Source organism: Pelodiscus sinensis, chromosome 4 (assembly GCF_049634645.1).
Source record: "Pelodiscus sinensis isolate JC-2024 chromosome 4, ASM4963464v1, whole genome shotgun sequence".
In the NCBI taxonomy this organism is placed as follows: Eukaryota; Metazoa; Chordata; order Testudines; family Trionychidae; genus Pelodiscus; species Pelodiscus sinensis.
The window spans coordinates 56,068,125-56,091,439 of NC_134714.1; the positions used below are offsets into that span (position 1 = coordinate 56,068,125).

The 23,315-nt window shown below is 38.1% G+C and overlaps 1 protein-coding gene across 5 annotated transcripts in view; it reads right to left on the bottom strand.

Annotated features, from left to right (window-relative positions):
- The window catches only part of DPH6 (diphthamine biosynthesis 6), a 358,530-nt gene that overhangs the window by 322,791 nt on the left and 12,424 nt on the right, over positions 1–23,315 (bottom strand). The window lies entirely within an intron of this gene.

Here is a 23,315-nt window from a genome sequence, read left to right on the forward strand (position 1 = left end):
CTAGTGATCTGTGGACACTTTTCAAGGAGACAGGTGCTTAAGCGCAGCTCTCTCCCCTCACCCCCACAATGTTGGAGTGGGGATCCTGCACTGACGCTCCAGCCTCATGCCCCATCCTCCCCCCACAGTTTTCTGCTAGGGCGGAGGGAGAAAGTCCTGAGTCTCCCCACCAGATCCAGATCATGGGGAAGACATGAAGCTAAAAGTGGCTCCACGCGCTGCTGCTCCCCCTGCCACAACTGAGAGAACAGCACACACAGACACTGCCTGAAGGATTACTCCACTGTTCCCTGTCCAGATTCTGGCCAATGGGAGTAGGGACAGGCCATGCCTGGGGCAAGGTGCTGGATGCAGAGTGGGGTGCAAAGGCAGATAAGTGCCCCCATTCTCCTCATGCCCACCTTCCCCATACACACACCCCGCCAAGACACTGCATCCCCAGCCGATACTTGCATCCTCCCCTCTGACCAGACACCCTATCCCCAAGCCTGCTCCTGCACCCTCCCCACTGGTCAGACACCCTACCCCCAGCCCGCTCCTGCAACCTCCCTTGCTCCTGCACCTTCCCCCCTTGCCACACATCCAACCTCTACCCTGCTCCTGCATCCTCCTGGCAAGACTCTGCATCCACCTTTGTCCTGCCCCTTCCTCCAGCCAGACGCCCAACTCCCAAGCCTGCTTTGGCACCCTACTTCCCACCCAGACTTTGCACCCTCATGCCCTCCTGTACCCATATCCCACCCAGATCCTGAATCCCCATCCCTATACCACTCACTGGCAGTCCTGTCCGGCACAACAAACCCCTCATTTTTGGCCCCAAAGCTTAGGAGGGGGTCCACAAAATCCACTAATGCCGGAATCTCAGAAAGGTTAATCTAGCCTATGGTAAACCCTGAACCTCAGCCTTGCCTGTCCCTCCCCTATGGGGCTTGAGCACCAGGGAATGAGATATCTCAGTTAAGGGCTACATAGTGAGGTTTGGGGAGTTTTGGATGGTGTTCTGTTTTGTTTTGTTTGGCTTCTCACTTGTGTGGTGCCCAACTTATTTTTCTGTGGGTCTGACCCAAAAATGCTTCTGAGCCCTTGCCATAAATAAAGAAAACATTGAAATCTTTTGTGCTGGACATAAATTCTTATTTTACTTTATTTAAAATGAAGTTTGGTAAGCTAACATGAGAAAGTAAAAACACTTGATCTGTTTCATAATTTTGATTAATATTTGCTTTCTTACTAGTTAAATTAAACCATTCTCCCTAGCTGCACACTACTATGAAAACCACTGTAGTAAGGGAAGGGGGAGAGATAGTAGATCATGGTCCCCTCCTGTCACTGCTTGAATCCATCACGTGGCCTAAGTAGCCTTCTCCTACCTCTGAGATAAGAGCTATCTTCTGCTGTCTACTAATGTAATTACTTCTGTTATTCAAGCGGCACAAGTCAGCAATACAACAATGAAGGTGTGACGGACCGGGCCGTGTCTGGGCACAGCTTAGGGCGTCCGCTCAGGGCGAATTGCTCAAATCCGGGGCTCTTTACAGTCCCCCTGACTGGCGACCTCTCCAAACAGGCCACAAACCAGTCTCGCAGAGCACTTCAGCAGCCTGCCTGAAGCCTCCTGAGCAAAACCCCTCCGACACCCCAGCAATATCCGTGCCCCAGATGGCCCCGGGCCTATACACAGGTGGGGGGTCCTAGCACCCAATCCCACCTACCCCGAACAAGTTCTGTCCGGTTCCAAGAAACCAGCCACAGATCCCTGGTCAATTTACCCTCTGGACCTTACCCACAAATCACGCTGGGCCAATCCTTTAGAATCTATATCTAAAGGTTTATTATTACAGGAAAGAAAAGCATGAGAGTAAGGTTATTAAAGTACAGTACGTACATGCACCGAATCTCCCAGTCCTCGATGCAGGCTCTAGCAGAGATGTTGCAGCTGCTGGTTTAAAAGTTCTTATTGCACATCCTACGATCAGGATGGGTTCACAGGTCTTCCGGGCTCTTCAATCCCTGCAATGCTGCCTCTGGGATGAAGTGCTGAGCTGAGAACAAAATGGCATCGACCACATGGCCTCTTTATACTCCTTCCTGGCCTCTTCTAGTCTGCAGCAAGTCACCTGGTCAGAGGCCAATCTCTATATTTCCTGCTGGCTGCCCTCAGGTGATAAATCCCATTCTTTGGGTGTGTCCATAGCCTATTGAGAGCCATTGTTCCACAGGGCTTTGCTACTCAGCCTGTCCATAGCCATGCTTAACCACATTCACAGAAATATTCAGCTTCCACACAGATTACAGATTCCTACCTACACACACAGACATTATACACTCACATAAATAGCGTACATAAGATCAACAAACAATAATCTCCCATTCACTACCCCACATGGCTCCCCCCACACCAATTTCTGGGGCCAACACCCCCACCTAGGGGTGCAGCAGCGATCTGGCTGCTTTCCTCCAATTCAGCAACGTGACAGAAGGTTCAGGCTTTAAACCCTGTCTGTGATGAGGAAGCTACTATAGATGCAAGCAATAGAATTGGATTTTACCTTTCTCCTTTCAATAAACTTTAGGGCTACGTCTAGACTGGCCCCTAATTCCGGAAAAGTCATGCAAAGCAGGTAAGTCATGCAAAGCAGGTAAGGAAATCCGCGGGGGATTTAAATATTCCCCGCAATCCGCGGGGGATTTAAATATCCCCCGCGGGATTTAAATAAACATGGCCGCCGCTTTTTTTCCGGCTTGAAAGTAGGAAAGTAGGAATAAGAGATCCTCCGGAAAAGGGCTTTATTCCGGAGGATCGCGCCAGTCTAGATGCTTTTTTCTGGCTTTTCCCCAAGCCGGAAAAAAAGCGGCGGACATGTTTATTTAAATCCCGCGGGGGATATTTAAATCCCCCGCGGATTTCCCTATTCTGACTTACCTGCTTTGCATGACTTTTCCGGAATTAGGGGCCAGTCTACACGTAGCCTAGGATTTTACATTCAGATATGTTAAAGAAAGTATTTAGGTTGCAAAGTGAAGAACTCAAAAGGTAGAAAGTGGCAGAAATTGTTGTACAACCTTAATTTGGCCACTTGCACACATGCGTTATAATACAGACTTTAGTAACATGAACACATGCTGTTTTTTTCAGTCTTGACTAGGGATGTCAATAGACTAGACAATTAACTGATAAGCCTAGGCTTATCTGTTAATCTAGTTGACTACTCGCATCCCCCCCTCTTGCTGCCTGCCTCTGTATCAGAGGCAATGGGGGGGGGCAGGGAGCAGGAGCTGGTGCTGGGGGGGCAGCTAAAAAGGGGGGGCAGGGGAGGCTGCCACAAAGCAGCCTCTGTCTGTGGGGTGACTGAGCTTGGGCATCCCACGGACAGAGTATGGTCCCTAGGAGCAGTCCCTGTCCATAGGGGGTCCAAGCTTCTCATAGACAGAGTCTGTCCAGCCTATGTCCATGGGGTGCTGGACCCTATCCTCCCCCCCTCCTCCATGGCTGGGCAACTGCCAGAACAGCCTCTGTCTGTGGCCAGCCCAAGCCACCATGGACAGAGACTGCTTTGTGGTAGCCTCCCCTGCCCCCTTCCCTCTGCAGCAGCCTCTGTCTGTGGGGATCTCGGATGCCCCCACAGACAAGGGCTGCTGTCCCTTCATAGACCAGCTCCCACCTGGCACCCTGTATTGTTGCCTCTCTGATAAACAGGCAGCAGCATGGGGAGGTATGGGGCTTCCCAGGAGTGGGGCCGGAGCACACTGGCTGCAGTATCTCTTTCAGGGACTTAAAAGTGGAAATTCCAGAGGCGTGGAAAGGAATTCTACTCCTCAAAATCTTTTTTTTTTCCTCTTGAAGGGGTGAAGGACTTCCATTGGAAAGTTTCCCATTACTATAAGGCTGTCATGTGTCATAGAGCTGCAGAGAGAATCTACCAAATGTGTATGATATACACAATTTAATCACCATTGGGTTGGGGTGTAGGGCTGAAGAATGAAATCACCCTTTTAATTAATTAAATCTACCAATGTGACATTATGTATCCTCATGAATTGCAGCTCAATTTTTATGAATGGGATTTGGATTAATTTGTTAGTAATCTGGTAAAAATTGCCCTTGAAGAATTTTGCATGTTTAAAAGTCTCAGTGGGGTAGTCGTGTTAGTCTATAACTTTAAAAACAATGAGTAGTCCTGTGGCACCTTAGGGACTAATCTTCATCTGAAGAAGTAGGTTTTGCATATGAAAGCTCATGATACTATATATATTTTGTTAGTCTCTACGGTGCCACAGGACTGCTCATCGTCTCTGAAGAATCTGTTGTAACTATTTTTGGATTTTTTTTATATATTGTATCTGAAACCCCATTACAAACTTTGTACATCCTTAACTCTGTTTAAAGTTGAATATCTATGTAATCTCATTTAAAAGTGTGAAGGTGGATGTGTACAGTGGTGGATATAGGGCAGGGCGAGCGGGACGGCTGCCCTGGGCCACACGCTTCAATAGACCCCGCGCACGCACACTACCTGTCAGCTGTGGCCGGGTCACATGCGCAAAATTGTGCTGCCCCGGACTCCACGCTTCAAAGGGCCCCGCACCACACAAAACTCTTATCTGCCTCTGGGTGTGTGTGTAAAGGAATCAGTCACTGAAGCCAGCCTGTCCCGGTGACCAGCTGCCAGGACCACTCTGATGGCTTAAGAACAATGTAGGTGAGCCCTGCAAAAGAACCCACTCAAGAAAGAGAGACAAAAGCTCTATCAAGAAAAGATCAAAGTCCCATTTGCCATTAACTGATGACTCATGGTCAGACAGTGTCCTTGGGCAGTTGGACAAGACAAGATCTATGTACTAATACATATAAAGAGATGAGTGCAAAATGATAGAACTGGGCCTTTCAGTTCCACTGTCATCTCCCAAGGCACTTAAGTGCCCACCGACACAACCCGGCTCCCCTTTTTATGTCTAGACAACCTGGCCAGTAGAACAGCATGAACAACTGAGGCTAGTAATTATATCCCATCTGTTGAACTGTTTGTATGAGTGTGTGTATGTGTGGTAGATAATTTTAGTAGTTAGGGACAGTACATGAATTCTACCTTCACAATAAACATATTGCTTTATCCCTAAATAAAATAAAGAGTCTCCTAGTTTTATTTGTACAAGTGTAACAGGGAAAAAGCCTGAAAAATTTCAGCCCAAAAGATAAAAATTCCAGAAAATGATAAATTATTGAAAATAAAGAATTAGAATAGACATCATTAAGCAACCTTAACTATAGCAGTGGCCAGCGGGGCAAACAGTCACTGCAGGTCCCAGGACATGGTTTGGTGGAGACTGTCTCCATTACTCCGTTGGTGGAAGGGGCAGGGTCAAGGGTAGTCAGCCTTTAAAACTGTGGCACACCTTCCTACCCCATCCTCCAGAGCCACGTGGAGCAATGCTCCTGTGGCAATTCAAAGGGGCCCGGGTTCCAACTGTCACCGCTGTCACAGTAGCAGCAGTCGCAGCCGGGAGCTCTGGGCCCCTTTGAATCTCTAAGTTCAGGGATAGTTGCCTTTTCAGCCCTTCCTGTCAGTGGATCTGCAAGTTGCTGCTGCTCCATAGGAGTTTATGTTTGTGTCTCTCCTTTAGAGAGGGCAGAAGTATTCTAAAACTACTCTGAAGATAACATCATGGACCTCGCATAAAAAAAATACCAAAAAGAGTAATAGTTGCTCTAAAATAGTTTCCCTCTGCAGCATGTATTACTACTTCTGAAAAGTAATATTTTGGGGGATGACGATTCAGGCAATGAATAAGTCACTGTGTCTAGCGGGTAATAAATAATGACTTTCCCAAGAAAACTGATCTGGTCTCCAGTAGTATAAAGAGAACAGGGTGTGACAGACAACAGGGGTACTTCCAGTACCAAAATTTTTGACAACTGAAGACCTCTACACGAAGTTAAAAATTAAAAAAGGTGACAAAAGATGAACTGCTTCTCTTACATGAAAAAACACTGTAGCAGAATGAAAGATGAAGACAGGAAAGTGAAAGAGTAATTCAATAGGAAAGGCAAACAACAGCTTAAAAGTCAAATTTAAGCTGTGTATGTGCGTGCGTGTGTGTATCTTATCTGTTCTAGCACATGTACCAGGGACATGGAAGCAAAGCTATACTAGATAATTCCATGCATCTACTTTTAATGACAGTTTCTGTAATATACTGTGCCTTGTCAGTATATGATGGTAAATGTTTCAGGAACCAAGACATATATGACAAAAAAAGTCTCTCATTAAACCACAGTATAGGTGGCTCCACTGGTTATCTAGAGAATGTCTTTCTAAGCCAATGAATAAAGAAGTGAACAGAAAACGAGTGGTCTATGGATAACACGAAAGACAGCAACAAAAGAAGCCAAGAGAAGGCATAACAAATAGTTTCTAAATTAAAAGAAACACCAAGGAAGGAGGAAAAACACTCAGTTGTCTTCCATTTCCCATTCTTTATTATCTAATTGTAAATGTCATTTTACTTCAGCCTTAAGTATCTTATTTTACTTCCCATAGTACTTTTAAAATATGCATACCATTACAAAATTTATTTTGTTGTTAAAAATGTTATATCTTCAAACCACAGGAAAAAAAATATCAAGATGGTCTGTAAATGCCTATTGCAAGTTAATAACGAACAGCTGACTACAGATATAAGAGCCAAAACACTTTTGGGAAGAAAGAAAGTGCCATCTTCCTTTTTGTGTTCTTATTTTAAAATCATATACCAGCAATGCACAGTATAATACAGAAACTGTCACTGATAGATATGTGTGTGTCTTATCTTGATTTGACTATTTAACTATTATTTGTGCTTCTCCAAAGCTTTAATACACATTGCTATATAGTATATTGAGTTTGTTTCTTATGACATTGTTACTGAAAATCTAAAAGGAAGGAATTTATTGGACATTGAATATTGTATTGTAAACAGATATCTTCAATAATTAATCTGCATAACTTTTGCTCTTCTAAAACCATTAAATTTTGGAAATTAACTTATTTTGTCTGTTAAAATCCCCTTTTCAATCTTATCCTTGCAAATTTGTCTCAGCTCAGACTTCAGAAAAGGACACACACATTATTAAGCAGTTAATCTTCAGTAATTTTTTTGAAAATAAATGTTTGGTAGCCTATAAAAATTGAAATATATTTTAAAAAATACTTTACTTTGGGTAAGGAGGTTTACAGTCAGAATCCACGACAGTTTCCTTTCATAATCCACTTATATGAAAATCAAAGGATTTGGAGGGGGAGGGGTTGGGGATCAAGTATTCAGGAGAGGGATGGTTGTTGTTTTTTGGTAGAGGGTTGTAAAATTATCATTGACATTTTAATTAGGAAAGAAATTTTAGTAGAATAAACAAGACATTTCCTGTAACTATCTTCAGAGTCAGTTGTTATTTCTTTATACCACGTTGGTGAATTATACAGACTTAGTAGACATAGCAGCTGTAATTCACTGTCTACAATAATGTAATCTACATTTATCTCTATTTTAAATATAGTGAATCTTAATTTGGTACTTTTATTACAAGAAAATATACCTTATTCCATTCCCGTCCCCCCTTCCAGCCTCCCATCATAAAGCATCTTGACTGTCTTGGAGGTTAGAGTTTAAAATTAAACACTTTTCTCATTGAACTGACCCTTTCCTATTAAAAGAAATTAAAACTGCCATATTTATTTTATTAAAATGTTTTTATTGTGCCTAAATAGACTTTCATTACTGAGATAAGATTCCCATTGTCTTTAATGGGAATTCTGCCTAAACACAGTGTGACTGCTGAACATCCATTGATAACATCTATCCAAAAGATTAAAAATTGAAATGAAATATTAATTCACAAATTACACATGAAATCCAATCCACCACTTAAAAACATTACTGGCCAACATCTGCCATCTCTCTATTATTGCTTACAAGGTTACTTAAAAATATTAGAACAACCCAGTATGTGAACTGCATGTTTCTGATATGTTCCTGGGGTATCATATGAGGAATGAGGGTGAAAACAGATACTGTAGATGTTGATTTTATCCAGAAAGCCACAAAATATGGTTACTAAAAATTAGAACATTTCAACACCCTTATATAAAGCTTATGAAGGTGACAGAGCCTACAAGCAGATCTTTAGCAAGAAGATTCAATTAATCCCAAAGAAAATATTAAATATCTAAACTGATCACATATATAGGCAATACTTGAGTAATCACATTACAAAATCTAAATTTAGAACTGTTAAGGAAAACCATTTCCCCATTTAACAGATTTAACATTCCGTCGTTCTTTTCTGCTAATGTGTGAGCAGCTACTTTGCTCACAAATACATCTTTGTCCTTTTAACTTCTTGAACCCATTTAAGTAAACAGACAATAGATTTTGGGAGCATTTTATGTATTAGCTGGTACATGCTACATGCCATGATAATTGCTTCTTCCAGCAGCATTTCAGAATGTAAAAATCACAAATGCAGGTGAAAAGTGAACTACAATATGAACTACGATATGATCAGTGGCTAGAGATTATCCATAAACTAGGTAGGCAAAAATCAAAGCTTCTATGTATTACTCTCTCAAAGCACCTCACCTCTGACCAGAAGGTGCAATTTTAATGTAGTCTTCATCTTCATTTATTATCAAATCTCAAACACTGTCAAGAGTGGTTTGTGATGTAGAACAGTATCTACTACACTGAAACTCATATCACTTGTGACACTGTAAAAATGATCTTCAACAGCAGAAATTTGGTGTATTAATCTACCCTTTCCACCTACTCTTCCAAAAGTATCAACGGATGTGGGCAGTCATGTGTTTAACACAAATCATCAGAGATACAGGAATGTTTTGAATAGCTATCAATGGTTACACCATTAAAGATAATTTACTGCAATGACTTATGATTTTCAATTCATAGAAGTGCATTAAGAGTGTGTTCTACACTTACATTAACACTGCCCATCATAAAATAGAGCCATTTGACTTCTCACAGAGTGACTTTTATGATGCTGTTACAGAGGGAACTAATTGTAGTTAAAACATTTTTTTTAAAGGTCATGCTTTTTTTATTGTAGCAAATAATATTTAAATAGTATCCTAGGAGAGATGGCTTTGGTTGTGTTTTATTTTAATCATAAAACCTCCCAATAAATTTCATTTTTAGTGAGAAAAAAAGCATAAAATAAAAAGTTATTTGCACACAAGCCATAATGATGCAAAAAATAAATTCAAGCATTACATAAGTTTGGGAGACAAATGAGTACTAATGAATGACAAATACTTCAATCATTGTGAGAATTAAAACATTACCATTAATAAAGCCCTAAAGCCAATGTATCCAGTTCATAAGCAAGCATAAGTTCCAGGCAGACCATGCAAGATCCAGTTACGAAGAAGTAATAAGCACAAAGAGACTGAGTTTATAATTATTCTGTTTTGAAGCTCAGCTTCAAACAAAAACTTCAAGAAGCATCTGTATGGCTCAATAAATTCTACCTATCTTAAACTACTGTGATGAATAGCTGACAAAATTTGAGAATAACCAGTGGGTAATGACAAGTGGTAGCTAATAAATCTGAAAGATGACTCAGACTATTTTCTTTCATACACTCCCTTGAATAGTAAAAATCAAAATGTTTCATTACAAAAATGGACCTTTGTATGAGCTGAAAATAAATATGAACATCCTGGTCTTTACCTGTATACTCAAACTCGTTGCATTAATTCAGTAACTGTTTATAGACAAACTATAGAGGGCACTGTTGTATCAGTTTTGAAGCTTTACTATGGAAGTATGACCCAAGAAGAGAAAACAGTCCAACCCCCATCCCTCTCTACTCACACACACACACACACACACACACACACACATCACCATCACCATATACAAACCAGAAAGTGAAGAGGATGCAAATATACTAAACCTAATACAATAGTAAGGCAAAAGAAAAAGAAACAAGACGTGTTTCTGAAGAAGACTGGACTTAAAAAAAACTTCACATAACAGACTGTCAGACTGAGAGAAATACTGCAGTGCATGCACACATTTGGCACTTCCTTTTGTAGTGCTTCCCATGGAAAAGGTAACTAATCATAGTACCTCCTTATCCTTTGCAAACAGCAACCTATTACTGGAATCCTGGCTACAATCAATATGAAAATTAGTGAGGACTGTTGTGCAATTCTTCTGTAATTCTATCAACAGGAAGAATACCTTCTCATTGCAGTTTTGTTTAAAAGGCCAATTCTATTTTTTATCTTTTTGTAATAACAGCTACAAATCAATCATTTCTCTACTAAAAGTGTTAACACTAGGAAAATATCTATCAAATGAAATCCTAACCTTTCAAGAAGAAATGAATTTAAATGTACTCATCAATATCTGTTTAGCAACAGTAAGTGTCCAGTTCAACATAATGGAGTCAAGTTACTGCTACAGTGAAACAGAAATACACATTACATGAGTTGGAGGGGGAGAGGGAAGAGGGGAATATTAAATGGAAAACTTACATAAATAATTCTAAATTTAGGTAAAATTCATTTTATTAAGAGAAGAAGCCTAGAAGAGGGAAATGCTTAGGAAGACAAAATGTAATAAAATATGCTATTGTTCAATTACATTAAAGCTTTCCAATCTTCAATTACATTTTATTAGAATTCATCCCAATTACATTTCATTAAATGCTAATACATTTTAAAATATACGTTAATGTTGATTAATGAGGCATTGTAAACAATATAAAACAAGCAATTATATCAGTAAAGACTAGTACTATTTTTAATAATATTTTTCATTTTTGGCCTTAACGTTGAGGTTGCCAACTAGAAAACCAAACCCCCTAAATAGTGAAACATCCTTTAGGCTATTTGACAATAGTATGAAAAAGCTCTTGAAACTTTTCAGGAACATTAGCTTCATCTTCATCTGTAAGTTGAAAAGAAAGGACCAAAACAAAGTGCTAAAAAAGCAAATTTAAGCAACTATGAAAACTAAGCAAAAAATGCTAAAATAGACAAGAGGAGGCTCAAGCAAACAGACGGGACAGTCACACTGAGAGATATCAAACAGAGCATGAATAACCAAGAGAAGCTACTGGACATTCACCTGCATCACACTCACAGAAATACTTAGAACATATTGATACCTGTTGAAAGAAATGCATTTATAAACATCCAAACAGAAAGGTACCATCATGAGAATAGACGACCATCCTACCTGAAAGAGACAAGGAGAGTGAGAAATACAAACTTTTATTGAACCCAGCTTCCATTGGTGAAAGAAAAAAGCTTTTGAACCACACAGAGCTGTTCTTTAGCTCTGGTAAACACAGTGCAATGTATCCACACCTTTTCTCATGCATGGCTACAATTATACTGCATACATGTTATGCAAATCAAAATAAAGATAGGCAGCAATCCAGAGAGAAAGGAAAGGAGGCTGAAGTCAATGAGAGTCTTTTCACTGACTTCAGTAGGCTTTGGAAGAAGCCCACAGGTCAAAGATCTGAAAGTATTACACAATTTTTGACTTTTTAAAACTCTTAAGTCCTAAAATTGTATGATTACTAAAGAGGATCCATATACTTCCGCTTCAGTAAAATTCACAATCTTATTTTCTGCTATTTAAAGGGTTAAAACAGAAAAAAAAGTTAAATAAAGCTTCACTAAATTAAATTAACAGCTACAACATACACTCATCTATTGCTTCCTTAAATTATAAAATTATTATTTTTGTTTAGGTTCCTCCTGAGGCAACATGTTTTGTAGGTGTACCACACGCATGCAAATAAACTAAGAGCTTTTGTTAGGTACTAACAATACCTCATTTTTTATTTATACACACACACGCACACTGAATACATAATCCTATAAAAACTGGAATAATACAAATGAATTTAATAATTTAAGGAACGTGTAATTTCTAACAAAAAAGTAAATGTATTTTTAATTCAGAGAAATTACACTCCATTCTTATTTTGACAGGCCTGCAATTGGATCCAAATGCTGCTGTTATTGAGATTTGCTGAATCTATGCATGACACTTTGAAAGCAATTCTAATGAAATCCAAGAAAAAAGTTTTGATAACTTTTACAAAATTGATTTGAACACTAATGAATTTTTCCATTTAACTACAACATTGAGTGCCAAAATGTTAGTACTGTAGATAACTTTCTAAACATTCAATGTATTTAACAAGATACTTGAGGTTACCTTCCCCCCTGTGTAACACAGTGTATTAAAGCCAATTTTAGCTAACTAATTTATTCAAAGCTTGACTGTGAGCAATAGCTGCTAGAAGAAATACTGCACTGTTGATTCATATACAAGAATTTCACTTAACTACGCTGGATAATAGCAGTGCTCCTAAAGGGGTATAAAAGCAATGTGATTAGCAGTCATTACTGTTAATTAGCATTCACTTTACATTCATAGAGATGAACCTCTTCTGTGACGAATAAATTGAAAAGTTTATTTCTGAAGGTTTGCCAAACCTGGCCTAGGTAAGTACTGGAATAAACAATCAACTACCAGTAGCAGAATTTAAAACAAAACAAAACCCAAGAAACGGATCAGCATCCAATTAGTGAGACCCAATTTTTAAACAGGAAAAGGTTTGAAGGGAATGAGTAAAACTGGAAACTCATACTTCACATTCTGCAATCTCACTGATAAAAGGAGGAAATGTGTGTTTATCAAACTTGCTGTAAGTGCACAGTTCATTTGGCGTCCTGTAAACAATGCCTGCCTGCCCATTTCCAAATGCATGTGAGAATCTTGCAAACCCACAACATCATATTCAGAGGCAAGGTCACACTAGTGATGCCCTGGAAATGGGAAATTAGGAAAACCTGGCAATCAGAGGTTTAAGACTGACCAGAAAAAGCCCTGAGGCTTGCTTACCATCTTTCACCACTAGCCTGGCTGTCTCTGCTTATTCAGTATTAACACAACAGAACTGTGAGTGAATGAAAACAATTCCACACACCTAACAGGGAGAAATATACCAACTTTCTTGTTTACATAAAGTCCAACATTTCTCACGGTAAGAAGCCACCTCTGAAACACTGCTTACGATCTCTGAAAGGAAAACAGATTCCTGAACATTTCAGACAAGAAGTGGGGAATAGCAGGCATCCTGCTGATTAGAAACTTCCTCATTTCCCCCTCATTTTAAAATTCAAGCTAGAATCCAGCCCTCAACTTGTAAATAGAAGGCGGCATAAAAGAACAGAAGAAAACAATTATTTTTAGACTGTTTAGTGTATAGTCAACTACATAATAATTTCTTCCTTCCATCAATCCACTAAGTCACTCATTGTTAATGACTACAATGGTATCCTATCTTCACCAGAAAAGACAAGAGGCTCCACACAAGAATCAGCAAAAACAAATTGTTGGGCATGTCGGACACTGCAGAACAAGATCTAGTTGTTCTAAATCTATAGCGAGGCTACTATCCAACACATGAAAACTAGATGCAGTACTCTGTGCTGAAAAATTCACACTCTGAAGAGAAGTTCAATTATTTACTTGTCTCTCAGCCTAAGTCATTGATAAAGCACTTAGGGCTTTCTGTGCATGATCTATAGGCAAAAATTTTGGAACTGTATTAACTTCTGGCTGTAATGCTTAAGTACCAAAAGGCCCCAAAAATAACTAACATTATTGTGTTTCTCACTGATGCGCTCTTAACAATGCTTAATTTTTAAATATTCATTTATGAATTTCATTTCCTCTATAAAATTTTTAATTTTAGTTGATGCATTATATAAAGATTATCTGTCAAAAATCAGAACTATACTCATCCCTCTTGATTTGTAGTTATTTTAAAGTCTAAACATATCAGAGGTTATGTCTTTTGAAAACTTCTCCATAAAGACTGCCTACCACGAGCTGCATTTGAATATTCTGCAACTTTTTGCATGTAATATCAGGAAGGTTTAAAGAAACTAACACATAGATTCAAGATGTATTTAGCAGCAAATAAAAAAACAGAAAATAAATTATTTTAGACTTGAAACAAATGGACTATGATGGTCAGACCATGGAACTGTGCCAGCGATTTAATGACCACCTGTTTGAGTCTTCAGAATTTATTCATCAGTAATAGAATACTACCTACCCAACAAAGTGATTAGATAAAAAGGACATTGAGATTTTCAGGTTAAACATTTTAAAAGTAATATTACAAAATTATAACAATGGATTAATTCATCCCTTTATAAAATGTATTGTTTCTTTAACTGAAGTCTTTTTCACAATTTAAATGGCTATTCTCCTATTCACTAAATGAAGACAGAAATACTCTTTCCTTCAGTGCCCACATATAACTCTCATTAATTAGATCAAGGTGTGCATCATGAAGAGATCACTGCATACTGTAAGTACTACTGTAGATGAAAGGAAAGGACATGATGAAATTAGCACACAAACCTGATGCTTTGAAAAAAAATCAGTGTTTTAAAACAAAAGAAGCAGACAAGTTCTTGTTTTAAGTATTTGCAAATTTAGATTTAACAAATCTGGATGTAGTATTTTCCAGCTACTCTACAGCCTATTGAAGCTACAAAACACTTTTTATAAACTGTAACTAGGTCAAGTAAATTGTAAATAACATTTCAGTTCAATAACTACAGTATTAAATAACATTGCCATAAAACATGCATTCATAGAAAAGTTGCATGGTTGATAAATATTTGACAGCTAAGCTATTTAATAACATTTTGTAATACGCTAACAGACAATATTTTAATCCAAAAACAGCAAATTCAGCAAAATGTAACTGTTGCAAGGACCATATTGTCATTACACAATACATACAACATATCTGTATTACCATCTTATTCATAATCTCATACAAATACCATGAAACATGTAATACAGCCAACCACCAATCTAACCCAATTTACTTCTAATCTAAACACAGACTATAGGTATATATTTTAGACTTTGATATGCATTCATTTTTTTCACAATACCTGAAATACAATACCTGAAATAATTATTTATTGGCCACTAATTCTCCCAGTTAGAACATTTGTATAATAATGTTAAAAATCTATGCATGTCATTAAAATATTGATAGTTTCCAATTTAAATTAAATGAATCAACAATAATCAAAGCAGAAATCATCTAACTGCATGCAAAGGATACACTATTATACCACCTCCCACTTACCCCATACCTTTCTAGAAGGGCTTCTCCCAGGCTTAGCTACTAGTCCAATTAACTAACTAGATAACTTGTCCAATTAAATATGCATGAAAGCAACAATATAGTTTTAGCCTTCCCTGTGCTCAGGCTTAGCATAGGAGCAACTGAAAACTTATCTTTTCTTCTTTATAGGTTCCTCCCTCAAAGTTCAACTGCACAGCAGCACTACTCTGGTATCTAATATTAAAAGGCATCATACAAATAAAGCAGACTCACCTAATAAACTCCAGTTCATTAGGATTTGAAATAGCACAGTCAATGTTCCAGAATTTACCTACTATATTTGGTTCTTCAAGTTTCTTGTTGGCATAAATGAAACCAGGACCTAGTCTAAAAGTCACTGGGAAATTTTACAATCCTTATTCATATGAGAAGTTTTTACTGATGCAAATTACGAGGCAGTGGGACTATTAATAAGAGTCACAGAGTTTAAGCACCTAAATCCAGCTTATTATTTCTAGATAGTGTCATCACTTTCATAACACTGTTTACATCTAAGATATTAAGGTAAAACCTGGGGAAAGAAACACCTAAAACCTGCTGTGGGGACTGATGAATCTGGCTCTTTCTAATCACTACACATGAAGTGATGATAACAAAGCAGTCTTGTCAGAATTCCTTTAGCATCTTGGACTAAAGGTGTCACAATGGCTTACTAACTTCTGTGTAAAGGTCATTAATAAGACGCTACAAAGCAAAGATTATTGCCATTCTTAAGTATGGCAAGGATCCCTACAACATGCCCAATTACCACCCAATATCCTTACTGTCAAAGTGTTTCAGCAAAGTGTTCAAACTACTCTGGATTTGGATAGTGTCTTGCAGGTTGAGCAGGCAGGGTTCAGAAAAGGACAAAGCACCTCTGATAAAGGTGGTCAAGGCCAGGACTTGATCGAGAAAAATCCAAAGATGGGAGCCAACTTCTTAGATTTGAATGTCTCTTCTGACATCATTTGGCACAGAGGCTTTTTGTTTAAACTCTTTCAAGTTGCCCCACATTGGGGAGTTTAAATAGAAGAGTTATTTTTCCAAAACATGTAGGTTAGAATACTGTACACATGCAGCTGTAGATCTTACAAGTGTCAGATGAATAGCCTTCCTCAAGGATCAGTTAGTTCTTTCACCAATACTGATCAATGTGTTAACTGGCAATCTGCTAGCTACAATCTTGCACAAGGTTACCCAGGCTGACAAAATATGCTGCACCTACCAAGCTCAGTCTCTCTCAGAAACTGACACAGTCTTGAACAACGATATGAGGATCATGGCAAACCATAGTAGTCAAGAGCACTTGCGGCCAAGATCTTCCAAGATGGTTCCTAGCGTATTTCATTTGCAAGTGCAAGCCACAAGATAATGTTATCAATGGCTATCTGCAGCATGATCCAAAACTGGTTTGCATCAATGTGACACTGAATAGGTCATTAATAAACCGTAATCATTTAAAGTGAAGACAGTGGCCAAAATCAGAACAACCTGTTCAGAAAACTGGCTAGTTCAAACTGGGGTGAGAGCGCCCAGATGCTAAGAAAATCAGCCCCTGCCCTCTTGCTATTCACCAACAGAGCACTGAGCTCCTGTCTCATCTCACATAAGGTTGACTGATGGAAAGGTTAACAAAGTCATGTGTATAATTACTGTATATGTAACTCTGTTATCATAGCTGCCAACATTTACCAATATATTACCACCCCATTTTCATCATGAGAAGATCTCTGTCATGCTGCTGGCCAAGATCTGTGTGAATAGTAACCAATTTTTCTACACAGATCTCTTCAACCACCCACCAGCTCACCTGTCTTCTAGGTGCTTTTTATTATAGAATCACAGAATACTAGAACTGGAAGGGTCCTTCAGAGGTCACCAAGTCTAGTCTCCTGTACTCATGCAGGACGAAGCACCATTTATATCAACCCTGACAGATGTTTATCTAACCTGCTCTTAAAAAATTCCAATACTGGAGATTCCACAACCTCCCTATGCAATTTATCACAGGCTATGTCTACACTGGCATGATCTTGCACAAGAACTCTTTTAAAGAAGAGTTCTTGTGCAAAACTCTTCCAGAAGAGAGCGTCTATACTGGCATGTGTGTTCGTGCAAGAGATGTGCTTTTGTGCAGGAGCATCAATGCCAGTGTAGATGCTCTCTTGCGTAAGAAAGCTCTGATAGCCATTTTAACCATAGGGCCTTGCGCAAGAAATTCATGTTGCCTGTCTACACTGGCCTCTTGTGCAAGAACAGTTGCACAAGAGGGTTTATTCCTGAGCAGGAGCATCAGAGTTCTTGCGGAAGGAGCACTGATTTCATACATTACAATGTCAGTGTACTTGTGCAAAAACTTGCAGCCAGTGTAGACAGGCAGCAAGTTTTTGTGCAAAAGCAGGTGCTTTTGCGCAAGACTGCGCCAATGTAGAGACAGCCCCAGTGTTTAACCACCCTAACAGTTAGGAAGTTTTCTTCCTAATGCCCAACCTAATTCTCCCTTGCTGCAATTTAAGTTCATTGCTTCTTGTCTTATCAGAGGTTAAGGAGAATAATTTCTCTCCATCTTCCCTGTAACACCCTTTTAGATATTTGAAAGCTATGTCATGTCCCTTTTTCAGTCTTCTCTTTCCCAAACTAAACAAACTCAATACTTTTAGTCTTCCCTCCTACATCATGTTTTCTAGACCTTTAAGCATTTTTTGTTGCGCTTTAGTGGACTTCCTTCAATTTCTCCACATCTTTCCTGAAATGTGGTGCCCAGAACTGTACACAATACTCCAGCTGAAGCCTAATCAGCGCAGAATAGAGAGATTTGTTTCTCATGGCCTGCTTACAATACTCCTGTTAATGCATCCCAGAATCATGTTTGCTTTTTTTGCAACAATGTCACACTGTTGCCTCATATTTAGTTTGAGGTCTACTATGACTCCTAAATCTCCTTTTGCAGTACAATACTCCTTCCTAGACAGTCACTTCCCATTTTATATGTATGAAACTGACTGTTCCTCCCTAAGTAGAGTACTTTGCATTTGTCCTTATTGAACTTAGGGATGTAGTTGATTAACCGATAAGCAAAAGCTTATAGGTTAATGCATTTCTCTTTGCTCCCCTCCCCTGCCAGTAAAATTTTTAGCAGGCTGGCCAGCAGCCTGGCTCAGTCCTGGCTTGCAATGGGTCCAGGATCTATCCCTGCTGCAGCTCTGCATTTAAAGTGTATTAGGAGCCGGGCTGGAAGGCAGCCCAGCTCAGTTCCAGCTCACACTAGGTCCAGGAGCAGAGACCAACCCCGTAGACAGGAGCTGCTGCCATCCCACACTTCTGCCTCTTTATCAGAGACAGCAGCACAGGGTGACCAGCAGCAGGTCCATGAGGGGAGCTGGTTTTTAAACTGGCTTCCCTCGCGGACCATCCAGTAAGGTTACTGATCCATGCTGAGTCTCCATTTTAAAGCAAAATTCCACTCTATTTTCCTCTTACTTCCTCCCCACAAAAATTAATGACATGATATGGTCCAACAGGCATTTAATAAATAAAATAATAAATAAAAAATAAATAAAATATTTTGTCAACACAATTTTATATTGATCTAGTTCCAATATTTATATTTCAGCTGATGACTAGTAGGAAATTATCCATTATATCTCAAGTCCACTGTCCCTATTTTTCTCATGTATGTTTTTTTTCTTATTGGTCAACTTTAAAGCTCTAACTTTGCAAAGCCCTCTAAACACAGAGAACTCCCACTGAACTCAAAATAACTTTGGTAATATGCAGGAGATGATGGATATGTAATAATCATACTTGAAAATGGATTCCCGTGAATCTCTTTAAAAGAAATTGTAGACAGAATTATAAATATTGGGGTAAACTAAAAAATAATCATGTCAGAAGATTTTTATGATATTGGACAAGTTAATATTTCAAACTCTTATTAAGAACAAGATCTATAACATACATTTTACATAGTGATAGAAATGTAGCCGTGTTAGTCTGGTGTAGCTGAAACAAAATACAGGACTATGTAGCACTTTAAAGACTATCAAGATGGTTTATTAGATGATGAGCTTTCATGGGCCAGACCCACTTCCTCAGATCAAATAGTGGAAGAAAATAGTCACAGCCATATATACCAAAGGATACAATTTTAAAAAAATGAACACATATGAAAAGGACAAATCACATTTCAGAACAGAAGGGGGATGTGGGGGGGGGGGGGGGGGAGAAGGAAGGTGAATGCCAGTGAGTTAATGATATTAGAGGTGGGGAAGGGGAAATGTCTGTGAGTTAATAGACAGACATCTACCCTTCCCCACCTCTAATATCATTAACTCACTGGCATTCACCTGGCATTCACCTTCCTTTCCCCCCCACCCCCCGCATCCCCCTTCTGTTCTGAAATGTGATTTGTCCTTTTCATATGTGTTCATTTTTTTTAAATTGTATCCTTTGGTATATATGGCTGTGACTATTTTCTTCCACTGTTTGATCTGAGGAAGTGGGTCTGGCCCACGAAAGCTCATCATTTAATAAGCCATCTTGTTATACATTTTACACACACACACACACACACACACACCCCTACCTCAAAAGCACAGAATGAACCTGAAGAACTCTGTAAAGGTTGTTTTAGCAACAAACCTTATCAACTAAGAGCCAACTTCTGGTTTCCTTCACACAGTGTGACTAAGGAGATCTGCTCACGAGATAAGTGGAGAGTAGAATCCTCTATCCAAGCCCAACAGCCTGGTACAGAACACCAACAAAGTAATGTGCATCCAGCTGTAATATCTATATGTCCACTGTACCACAAGACCCACAAACATCCAATGCTCCAAAGCTCAATTGACCTGCCACCATTCCAACCTGTGCTTCACACACTACAGTAGTGGAGGACTATTTAAGTACCTGTCCTCGACTGATGGATGATAGGTGTTTCTGAGAATGGCCATGTATAGGCTCTCCATGGCCTGCTCCCTTCAGTGCTTTTCAGACTTCGAACACATACTATGAAGAGGAGGATGTGATACTACAAGAAAATTCAGATAACTAAGGAGATCTGATACCATTTTAGGCTTTCATCAGTAAAGAACTTAAAAAGCCCATATTTAAGTCCCAATGGCTTAAAGTATTTAAACAGGTGCTTAAATGCTTTGTTGAATCAGGCCATAGGCTCTAATCCTCCAAGAAAATACACATAGCTGGTGGACACATGGATTCAGTAAGCCTCACAGTGACCTGTCTAGTATATTAAAATTAAATTATCCTTTATTGTTCAGAATGTATATATCCCACAGTCAACACACATGCTACTATAAATTGAAGAATATATATATTCCCACAGGTTAATCACAGGACTGGAAGAGTCTGTTTACATCACTCAGGCCATCGCCACTGGTAGGTGTTTTGGCATTTTTATATGTATAAATCCATACAATGTACTTGTATCAATGGCCTAAGTGACCTAAATGGTACCTTCCAGTCCTATATGTAAAATGAAGGGAGCTATATATATTTATCCCCTACTATCACAGTAGACTATTTTAAAATTAATCTAATTTACTTCACACATTTCAGAGTGTGGAACACATCATCACAATGATCAATTAGATCATTAAAAATCTCTATTACAACTTTGTCTGAAGTCATTTTTACTCTTGCAGTCTTATGTACTAGCACAAAATTGCTATAGTGAGGTTTCAACAATGCTACAGAACATTTACATTTTTAAAAGTCCCGTTTTCATAAAATTGTTTTTTACATAATTAATACTTTTCAATTCATATTACTTTTTTTTCAATGTGGTTTATTTTAACGTATCATTAAAAGAGCATTTGAAGTATAAATATACTTTACAAACTGAAAGCTAGACATATTAATGTGGTTTTCAGATAGACACACCCTTTCCTGAATCTTCAAATCCAAAGTGTTACATGAAAAAAAAGAGTGATGTTATTTTGGCCATGACTTTCAAATTATTCCACCTTAAGACTTTTATTACAAAGTCTGAATTATTAAAAACCTTCTATTTTTTTCTACTTTCAACAGGCAGTAAAGTGAGTTTTCTATGAAAACATATTTTTGTAACACTATCTAAAGAAAATTGGAATCATGTAGAAAAAAGGTATTGGTGGTTAAAGACTTGCACATTAAAGTTACAAAAATGCATAGAGTAATAAATAACTAGTTAAAGTAAAAATCAAATTATTTCAATGTTACTTCCATTAACATACAAAATGTAAAAAAAAATACAATTCCATCTTTTTCTAAAAACTAGTGAAGATAAGCATAAAAATAGATAGCTCCTCTAGGTTCCTTCTTTCCTATAATTACTCAATTATTAATTAGATCATTAAAAAACTCTATTACAATTTTTACATCAGAATTTCATATATGGATTTGACTGTAAGGTATACAATATCTACCATAAAGGCAATATATTTCCGATATTTATGTCTGAAAAATATCCTATTGTGGAATTAATATTTCCACACAAAGAGAGAAGCAGTTATTTAGTCCCAGACAACTTGATAACATCTCTTTCAACTATAGTTATAATTATCATGTATGAACTTCCAAAGCAGAAGTTGTCAAGATTTAACATTAGCATTAATTTATGTCATAACTGTCTGTTACTATAAAGATAGTGGCAAAGCATCCATTTCTCTACAGACAGCATAGATCGAAAGGGAAATTTCTTCTTAATTGCCACTAATCTCCCAATTTTTAATTAACGAAAGCCGTTATCACAAAGCTTCCAATAGATAGCATATATTGGTAATTCCCTTCTCCAATGCTGTCATGGTTCAAAAATCTTTTTAAAAGTGTTACAGCTTATTTCCTCAAATACCTGTCCTGCCTCCTATATATATACTGTTAAAAAAAATCACTGATCTCTCTGGACTGGTTGTATTGCCCCCAGTGTCCTGTTGTTCCACAAAGATTTAGAAGGAACATCAATAATCTTGTACTCCAGAGTAAAGGATATTATGGGCAAAATCCTGACCTTCTGAAGCCTTTGAGAGTTTTGCACTGATTAAAAAGCTTTGGAAAATGTAACATGTGGTCTCAGAAAGTAGGAGTATAACATGTTGAGTTCAGGTCACTTCCCACTAGATTTCCATCACAGTGACAGTGACTGTGACTTTACTGTATCCCAGACATATCACCCATTCCATGAGAAGAAACTTTGGAAGGACAGCAGACAGAAAGAAAGCAACTTCAGAGGAATGAGTAACCAATTCAGAAATTCCCAACTTTATGATACTAAAATTAAATAAAGCTTAAAACAACCGAAGGAGGACAGTTTATGATCTCTATAACCTTCTTTTTACTAACAACTTATTCATAAAATGTTTAATATAAAATAACGAACAAGCAATTTAAGCATGAAGTTTGCAGGTTTATCAATTATAAACCCAATAAAATAAAATTATTGTTGGAAAGGTACCAAATACTTAAATTGGAGATCAGAATGATCTTTCTGGCAACCTAAGGAAGTCTTTTTCTAGAACTGCAAGTAATATTCAAATTATTCATTTCATTTTAGTGACAACTGTCACAATTAATACTGTCTTCTGACCTTTACAAAAATGTTGTTATGTATTCTGGAAGCTACAAATACAATCAGTTGTAAGACATTCAGGACAATGAAGAAAATGAAGACAATGAAGAAACTTCATCTCTATCGTTCCTTCTTTTCTGTCTGTTATACAGAAACCCTTGGAACCAATGGATGCCTTTCTACCGATCTCAATAGGATTTGATTTAAACCCAGGTAATAGAGATCCCATGATATTTTCAATAAACATTAGAATAAATTTCAGGATGTTAATCAATATATCAATTTTTATTGAAAGAATGATTTTGTTGCTAAAATGAATGTGTTATGCTACTGCTAATGGCATTTGAACATAGTAACTGCACTACCAACATAAAAAACATAACTGTAAAGTACCTGAGAATACTTGGAGCATGAAATGCAAAATGAATAATTTCTATCACTTTGGATTTTATTTTATAATACGTAAGTCCATGGAAAAGCAAATGCATCATCTCTTGTACACTAGTAATAAGTAAAATGCACACAAAA